Consider the following 9499-nt stretch of genomic DNA (forward strand, 5'->3'; position numbering starts at 1 on the left):
TACACCACCACTGAATGCGGTTTAGGTCATAAAACGGGTCACAAAACATTTTGGACCTCTAGCTCTGATCCAGGCAACATCAGCCACACTGAATCACAAGATGACTGTTCCTGATATTAGTCTACAATTAAATACATTAAATAAAACATTACTTTTTATTTAGCATATTGCTAAATATTGTTCAAAAGTCTGTTCTTACAACAAACTCTAAGTACAATTTCAGAATGATAAATGACCATTGTATGCCACAAGATAGTTACAAAAGAAAAAAGCAATTATCTAGTCTAATGTTTAATTCTAGACACCAGACAATAAACAAATCCAAGTCAAAGTCTTTGACAGTTCATCCAAGACAAGTAATAGAGGTCACTTAATAAAACCAGACATGCAGGTATTTTTTCTTTCAAAAGAAATTTAAAGTTTTATTGCTTTTGTCTCATAGAATATAAATGGCTAAAAGGAGAAAATGTACATTTTGCCAGAGTCAAGTGTTGAACTTTTTCCTTTACCATTACCTCAGGGGTGTACATGACGAGCAGCACTAGATCGTCCTATTTGTGCAGATGAGAATAATTTACTTTTAAAACTGTGATCTCATTGGCTTGACCTTGGGAGATCAACTCACACACTGACTCAGCCAAAATAATCTATGGAAAAAAAAGGAATGAGCAGAAGACAGCACCTCATACCATAGAAATCACAATCCAACAATGCCTTTCGTATTCACATTCACAATTATGAAGACATATTGGACGCTAACAAATGACATATTAAAACCCTGTGTAATGTTATTTACAGTAATGCACTTTATTACATTACAATAATGAACTATGAAAGCAACATGTAGGGTGTGGGATGTTATGAGTGCATGCATAATTAAAACCAAAGCAGCACAATTGCTGCCAATTCTACAATCTCCATCACAGCCAGCTCCCACAAGGCAAAATGGTACTGATCTGAGTTCAGCCTAGCTGATTGTTTTCCATTATCTAGTTACCACAACAAATGGATCACGGTGAGTGTTGACATGCCTGCTGAGAAAGGCTACTGCCATGCTAACAAAAGCATACCAGAGAATAGCCATAAACCATGTGGATGTTGTATGGACACTCCTCAGGACTCATGAAGTCTAAACAAAGAGCAAAAAAATAAGAAAAATAAAATGCTAAATAACAATAAAAAAAAAAATAAAAAAAAGGGGGAACAATCTTATATGCAAAGCATGCGCACATTTTATTGGTAATAATACTAGGGATTCTGGCCAATATCAGTAAGCCGGTGACTATTTTATCTTACTGCATATAAACAATAAATTACCAATATTAAAATTCTATACTATTGCATGTAAAATGTCAAAAGTAAACTGCACAAAAATTAAATCAACAGTTTGAAATACTAAAAACTAATTTAGGTTTTACAACACTATAAAGGAAAGTATGAAAGACGGATGTTTTGGATCTAAACATTACATTTAACAGTGTTATTAAATTATTAGTTAAAATATGGGAATTATACAGCACTATTAAAATTTGGAAATGGGCATGTACAATTATATTGTGCATCACTAAATAACACTACACTGTAAAACCCGATAGGTAACGGTAACTCAAACCATTTGAGGAAAACGATTGCCGTAAACCATTTAAGTTTTAAAACCATTAAGTATGAGTACTATAAACTCATATACATTGAGTTAAATTCACTTATATTTTAGTGTTAGTTTAGTCAATCATTAGAGTAAACTCAACTGAAAGATTTTAAGTTCATTTTATTCATTCAGTTTGAATACAGGTAACAAATCTAAATAAGTCTTAACAACTATATCGTTACTTAAATGGTTTGAGGAAACCGATTGCCATAAATGGTTTAAGTTCATCAAACTCAAAGTAATAAAGTTACATAAGACTAAGCAAAACCTAACATTGGCATAAAATGATGACAGAACAGGAGCACTGTAAAACTCAGTAAGTTCAGAATACTCAAAACATTTAAGTAAACTAACTAATTTTATTAAGTTAGTAAAACTTAAAATTTTGGTAACAAGTGGGGCGGGGCCAAGAGCCATAGAAGTGGAGCAAGGCCAGTGTGGTGCACAGGTGTCTCTCATTAACAATCACGTCACTGGCATCATTCTCAGCCTCGCCCCACTCATCATAATGTTAATTACATACAGTTCATTTACATAAACATCACATTCAGATCTTCATGGTTAGTAAATAACACATATGCTATTATAACTATCAAAAAGGCTATCATTATATACTTGCATGTATATAATCAAACAACACAGAGTATATATGGTCTTAAAAGTTTTGTAGTCCATCCTCAACCTAACCACAGGCTCTACTCTTCACCACAATGGTAACCCTACAAAACTAACATAACAGAACCCCCTGTAAATCCCAACATAACACAACATTAAACACTAACTTATGTCTCCCTATGTAAATCTTGTGCAAAAACATAAAACAACACTTAATTGCAACATTTATTTTCCTTATACAGTCTGACGCAAACCATGCTGGGAATTAGAAATCTGCTGCAACTCAATCATATTAAGTTCAGCTTAGTACAATCAAATTTTGAGTTCACGCAACTTTTTTCCATTAAGTACAATGAACTTTCATTATTATTTGAGTGAAACCAACTCATTTCATTTAAATAATTTCACTGTTCGGTTTTACAGTGTACTTATATAGTTTTACTAGAATATTAATGGCATATGGAGAAGATCTACCCTATTAGTATACTCTGTCCAAACCAATGAAACATAATGTAATGTTCTTACATGGTAACTGATTCAATATTCAAGAAACAAATGTGAGCTTTGTGAAATGCTGAAAAGTTAGTGTATGATCATTTGCAGACTACATTGTGTTTAATGAGAGTCATCATAATGCTAAGAAAGAACCTAAAGAACCAGTCTAATGCGCTGCATGATCTTTTACTTTCCTTTTCCAGTACTAACTGGTATCCAATGGACCAGAAAAGGATTGTTTTTAATCAACGATCCTCAATGTCTCATCATTTCAAATTAAATTCAATCCTTGTCTTTCCTGGAAGATGGCTGACTGAGTGTGTATCTGAATCAACATGTGGTTCATATTGCACTCATAACATAGACAGCTCGATTTAGCCAAAACTATTCAAAGCCTAAAACCGCAACAGTGAACACTCCAGGGATCACAAAGATAAGGGGATAAAATCAGGCACAAACACACAAGAAAACATGCATTCAAGCACATATAAAAAAAATCACAAACAAGGGCTGTTTTGATCCCTCAATAGGCCTTTACAAACTGCCAACTCAGCATATTATGGCTGATCAAATGTGGAGCACAAAATGCGTCATGGATTCTGATTAATGTTTTTAACAACAAGACTATAAGGTCGAATGGTCACAGGATGAGAGGGACAGAACAAAAAAAGAAAGAGAGAAACAGACAGAGTCCCAAACTGCTGCACTTCATTATCTCCAGCAGTTCAGTTCATTATTTTTCACAATAAATGTGTCAAATGACGCACATCCAGTAATGTGTGATTCAACACATTTCCTCAAACCCAAAGCACACCCAAACACATGGATCTGATGAACTTCTCTCTCTCTCTCTCTCTCTCTCTCTCTTTCAACTCTATTGTTTTAATGCTGTATTTTGACTTCATCTACTTTGGCTCACCTAGAGGGGATCCTTTAAGCTGACGCACTGTCCACTATGGAGCTGTTGGTTTGACCATTCGTGAACTTTGCAGTACGCTTTGAAAGGATATGTTCACACAGCATCCGTGGTTTAAATGGTCCATGAATCTGTGTCAGCCCTTAAGAACAGAGAAACATTTTAAGCCAGTTTTGAATAGTCTTTTCCACTGAATGTTTTTACATTGGTTATGCTAAAACAGTTCAAGGCATTTAAACAAGGAATATACAAAATTGTATGGCAAAGCAAATAATTCTTTGAAGCTTCCTTTCCCATGTCTCATTTGCACCCCATAGCAAACGGCACAAACTGCAACCATATTACCTATAAAAATAATTTAACATCCTACATTAACAGCCTGGCTTCTATATTATAAAGTTAACTGGTGAATCTTCATGTGTTGCCATGACTCCATGACAAGTTCTGAATTCAGTTATTCTAGTGATTTGTTTTACACTCCATCTGAAGGAACGCTCTCATGTCTCTATAAACTAACAAACCTCTGTCTTGTCTCAATCAGAGATAATCACAAAGCCTTAATGTAGGGAGCAGGAAAAATGCTTCATCTTTTTTCTGTGTTCAGTGCCATTGCAGTGGAAACCAGATGCTCGGGCTGTAGCTTTAAATTTGTTTATTCTGTATATTTGTCTAATGAATGCTAACAGACAGCATGAGAGAAAACAGATGCAAAAGTGTGCAAAAATCCCTGAAGTCTTTTTCAAAAAAGAAAGACTGGGGAACAGAGTGTTGGGGAAACACAGTGGATTTTTTTCAGATGTTGTAGCATCCATGTTTTAATGGCATGCCTACATTACTGTTCAAAAATCAGTAAGATTTTTAAATAAATAATACTTTTATTCAGCAAGGATGCATTAAATTGATCAAAAGTGACAAAATACATTAATGATGTCACAAAATTTAGTAATATTTCAAATAAATGATGTTCTTTATTCTTTCTATTCATCAAAGAATTCTGAAAAACATATCATGGTTTCTACAAAAATTCTAAGCAGTGTTTACTTAAACAGTTTGTCTTTAAACTGTTACATTGATAATAATAAGAAATAAAAAATATATATATAAAATATTAATAATATTGCACAATATTAAATTTTTGCAGTGTTTTTGATCAAATAAATGTTAAATGTGAATCCCGTGATCAACTGCCAAATTCAAATGTGCTAAACCACAGACGGACGCGCGCAGCGCTTTTCATAAAATACAAATATACATTATTTTCCACCGCATAATGTTTATTTTAGGTTTCAGACGTTTAAATACACAAGTACTAACAAAACAAAACGTTTAGAGTTCGTAAAATACACTGATGTCTATAGAAGCGGCAGTAACAATCCTTTCCAATTAGACAACATGTTTAATTCATATCAGATAGGCTACACATTGTGTAAGTAACTTTAAGGTTTACTCTGTTCTTCTCCCAGTTCACCGGATCACTTACTTCCATGTATTTCGGGAGAAGCGGATGAATTCGCGTGTTGTAAATCCAACAGATCCGATTCTCTGTGCGCGGCGCAAACTAACATGGCGGCGCCCATTGCGCGTATAGCTCAATTAACGCGATTGTTATAAAGTTATAATCGTTATAAAACACATCCACTTGCACATATTTTACAGTCGGAATATCAGATATTTCATGCTATAGTTTACAAATTTGTGAATATTTTGAATAAAAAGGAAAAATGAAATAAAAGCAGATCATCAGTCATTCAGCTATTGTGGCTGCGGTATGTTATGTAACAAGCAATGACGCGTCACCATGGAAACAATAAAGTGATAAGTTCTAAATAACGGTCGCCTTGAAAAACTCACGCTGGGGGCTCAGCCAGAATATTTTAAACTTAAGTGTGAAAGGGTTAAGAAAAGTGGCTACCTTTTAAATTATTTTTGGTGAACTACGTTACAATCTTTGAACTTTTGATTTGATGATGCAGAGTGGTAAAACCAGAGTTGGAGTATTTTATAGTAGCTACTTATTAAATACTAGCATGGTTCACTTCACTTACAGCCTACCTCAAGTGCGTTTCCTCCGAGGAGGCAACGGGGGCAGTGTCTCGTAAAAAAACCTGATGAGTAAAATAATCGATATTACAAAAGTAAAACAACGCAAATATTACAAAATGTGACATTAAAAAGTGTAAAAGTCACTTGCAAGTAACTGTCCAACAGCGACAAAGAAATCAAGTCGGCCTAAATAAAGACAATGATGGCGACAATGGGAAGACTAATTTCAAAAGTAAACAACTCAGCCACTTAGATATTACCGCTTTGTCACGTCTAAATCAAACTTGAAATGGCGTGAAAACATGAAATTAAAGGTACACCTTCGTGTCTGTGACCAGCGTGTACAAGCTTGATGACTGCTGAAAATAACTTGACTATTAAAAAGAAAAGCTGAACATTGGTTTACAAATAAAATATTTTGTTTAAATTGTTACTGCCTTTAGTTATTATTTTGGAATAAGGCATAAAAACACTAACTTGATGACTCGATTACATAGTTAGTGTAAAAATACAAAATAGAATTGTATTTGGTGTCTCTTTTTTATGTAATGTTTATTTAACCAGGAAAATGAAGTGTAACAGGGACATAAATTTACATTTACATTATAAAAAAAATGTGAGTGTCACAGTCACCGTCTGTATCACCTTCCCCGGACTCTATTTCCTAGCATCCCTCTGGTTCCTCACCTGCACTCACTCGCCAATCACCCGCACCTGAAAGTTATCACCTTTGTTAGCGCTCATCACTCTCTCTATAAAGACTCTCACTTCCTGCACAACGGTGTCTGGTCTCGTCAATAGATGTCTCTATGTATCTACTTACCTTATGGACTACTTACCTGTTACCTACCCGTATCGTCCGTCTTCTGTGTTCCATCTACTGTCATCCACCATCCATCGCCTGCCAGCCTTCCTTCCACTCTCCACTCCTGCAATAGAGACATTGGTTACCATTCCAGGTAAGTTCCACTTCAAACATTCTTCAGTATCTCTACTCACCTGTATTCTCCTCTGCCAGATCCATGCCTCTGTCTAAATAAAACTACCTGTTATTCACTTACCTGCCTGCCTCCATCTGTGTGCCTGACAGTGAGGACTTTGTCTCCTAATTTTAAAACACCACTGGCCTAGCAAAAAAATAAAAATATCAATCAATGAAGAAAAATAGTGTGAAATACCTATTAATTTCAAAACTATTGTGTGCCATCTAGGATGCGACCTCATAATGTTACAGTAAAACATTTTTATTAAATAAAGTTCTAATAAAAGAATTAAAACACAAAACAAATGCAACATATCCAATCAAATAGACGTTTTGTTAAAAATCATGCAGTAAAAAAGTGCCCTAAAGAGCCCCAGATCTAGATAAGGCATGTGTATAAATCACAGACTGTAAAAAAATATGGACGTAGTGTCCGTGACGTCACCCGTAGATTTCTGAAGAGCATTTTTGAAGTGAAAATGAGGCCACTGCCATCTTAGCAGCGCATCATCGCACGTCACTCCCAGATAACTGAAAATGGGCAAAGAGGCAGGACGTGGTTGGAACTGAGGTGCCTGGTTGCTGAAACCACGCCCGCTTAGCGCGACGTGATCATGTTCGCAGGCAAAGGAGCTATCTATCTTAGGCACTATCTAAAATATTAATAAAGATAAGTTATATCATTAGAAAGTTCTTAAGGTTACTGTCAATCTACGGTGTCTTTTTTACGATATAGATGCTCCAGCACCAATAATTCTAATTTGTGTCAGATGTGCAAATGAGAACACGAAAAATCAAACAGGACTTCATATTTTTAATATGAAATAGCAATCACGAGATGAATCCAATCTGTGGCACTTGGGTAAAATTTCCATGAGTGTCCATTGAAAAACAAAAAACAGTACTTTTTGTCCACAAAAACGTTAAATCCATGAAATATTGATATATTATCCATTGTTTGCATCAAATTTTCTTCTGAATGATCTGCTCTCCATCAAGTAATTATGCAACCTGAGCAGTGTTTATGTTGTAAAACTGTATATGATCGTATATATCTCACAAACAAATGAGCCCGCGTCCAATGTATAATTTTTCAAAATGCAGCAGTTTTAATAATATCCACCAGTGCTGTCGGAGTTTTATATCCTCCCGCCATTGTCATTGTAGTACATCTCACGAACAAAACTTTTAGTCAATGCCACAATAATTGTAATATATAATTGTATATATTTTATAATTGTATAAAATAATCCTGAAAAAAAGCACAAACATGGCAGAGATGCCAAATTCAGCGGCTGGAATTAGCTGAGGTAAAGTGACGGCTCACAGACAGCAGCGGCAATTGACCTGTCACTCAAGTGACCACGCCCTTAATTATGCAGAACTTTAAGGCTTAATATAATTTAAACGGATAAGTTATAAACAAATTCACCCCCCTCAGAGTTGTCATGAAGGGCAAAATTAGCAGTATAGACCAAAACCACAATTTGTACCAGCTGTAAACATGTTTTTTTTTTTTCTGTTGTAAAGTTGGGCATTTTAACATGGGGATCAATGAGATTCTGCTCTTTTTTTGGAGCCTGTCCCTAGCGGCCAGTAGATGAAATGCAGTTTAAGTCCCTTCCGTATTGGCTTCAAGAGAAACTGGGGGAGGTTGCCGTTTGGTATAAACACACTTTTCACTTGACTGCAAAACAATCAAGAATTAATCAGTAGCTGTATACAGAGTTGTGAGCATGCTTAGAGTGAAGGTGAAAACTGTTTAACTTCACTGAATGCCACATGCCTGAAACACACCCACATACTCAGATTCACAGAAAGCATCAACACACATGTGTGTCATGATGAGTTTATATGAAATAGTATATAGTCTACACCATCTGTCCTTTTGTCCAAGTGGAGAGCATCACACACACACACATCATTTATAATCACTTAGTCTTTCTAACCGTGGTGCCTGGATATTATCAGAACTACATTTATAAACTGGATTCTTTACTTTTTCTGTCATGTTTTCTTTGCTGTGGCTTCATGTGCTCTTAATCAGATAAGTTTGGCCAGAACGTTTCTTTACTGTGATGGAGTCATCCACACAGAATTCACCCCTAATTGACACAGTGGGTTTGTGCCTGAATGACTAAGTGTGGTAAAGTGTATATGTGTGTGTGCGTGTAATGAATGCAAGCAACTTTTAATCTATACTATCATTCATTTATTCTTATTAATTTTTCACATAAGCAATTAGTTTTTTTTTTTTGTTTTTTTTTTTTGTATTGTTAAATATTGTTACTTCAAAATGCACATAAAAAGTGATGGAAACATAGCTAACAATGACAGAACCAACCAGTGTTGCCAGATTGGAAAAGTCCAAGTATCATACCAGAAGCTCAAAATTATCGTATTTGGAAGAATTATTATTATTTTTTTTTTATATGTTTTGTTCTGAGCTGCTGTATAGATAAATGAACTAAATTAATAACTAATGTTTTTTTCAATGGAATGACTCCATACTTAACTTATTTAAGCTGGACAATCACACTATTTTTTTCTAGAGCTGCTGTACAGCCAAAATTATGTTCCCTTTATCACTGTAAAGCTACTTCGACACAATCTGCATTGTAAAGAGCGCTATAGTCTATAAATAAATGTGACTTGACGAGTCAAACGTACAGAATACAGCTATTTATCTAGACCAACAACTTTTTGACACGACCTGCAAATTACCACAATAGATAAATAACTAGGCGTACCTTAATGGGAAATGTCTCAGGTTCCGTATGTAACCATGGTTCCCTGAGAA

General features: G+C 35.1%; 1 long non-coding RNA gene across 1 annotated transcript; it reads right to left on the reverse strand.

Moving 5' to 3' along the window:
* Positions 1-489: 489 nt before the first annotated feature.
* On the reverse strand, positions 490-6427 carry LOC127513611 (uncharacterized). The gene is made up of 3 exons (XR_007930438.1): positions 6405-6427; positions 3678-3816; positions 490-1129 (listed from the first exon to the last, which is right to left on the reverse strand). It is a non-coding gene; the product is annotated as an uncharacterized LOC127513611 (long non-coding RNA).
* Between the last annotated feature and the right edge of the window lie 3072 nt (positions 6428-9499).

This window comes from Ctenopharyngodon idella, chromosome 5, assembly GCF_019924925.1.
Source record: "Ctenopharyngodon idella isolate HZGC_01 chromosome 5, HZGC01, whole genome shotgun sequence".
Taxonomy (NCBI): Eukaryota; Metazoa; Chordata; class Actinopteri; order Cypriniformes; family Xenocyprididae; genus Ctenopharyngodon; species Ctenopharyngodon idella.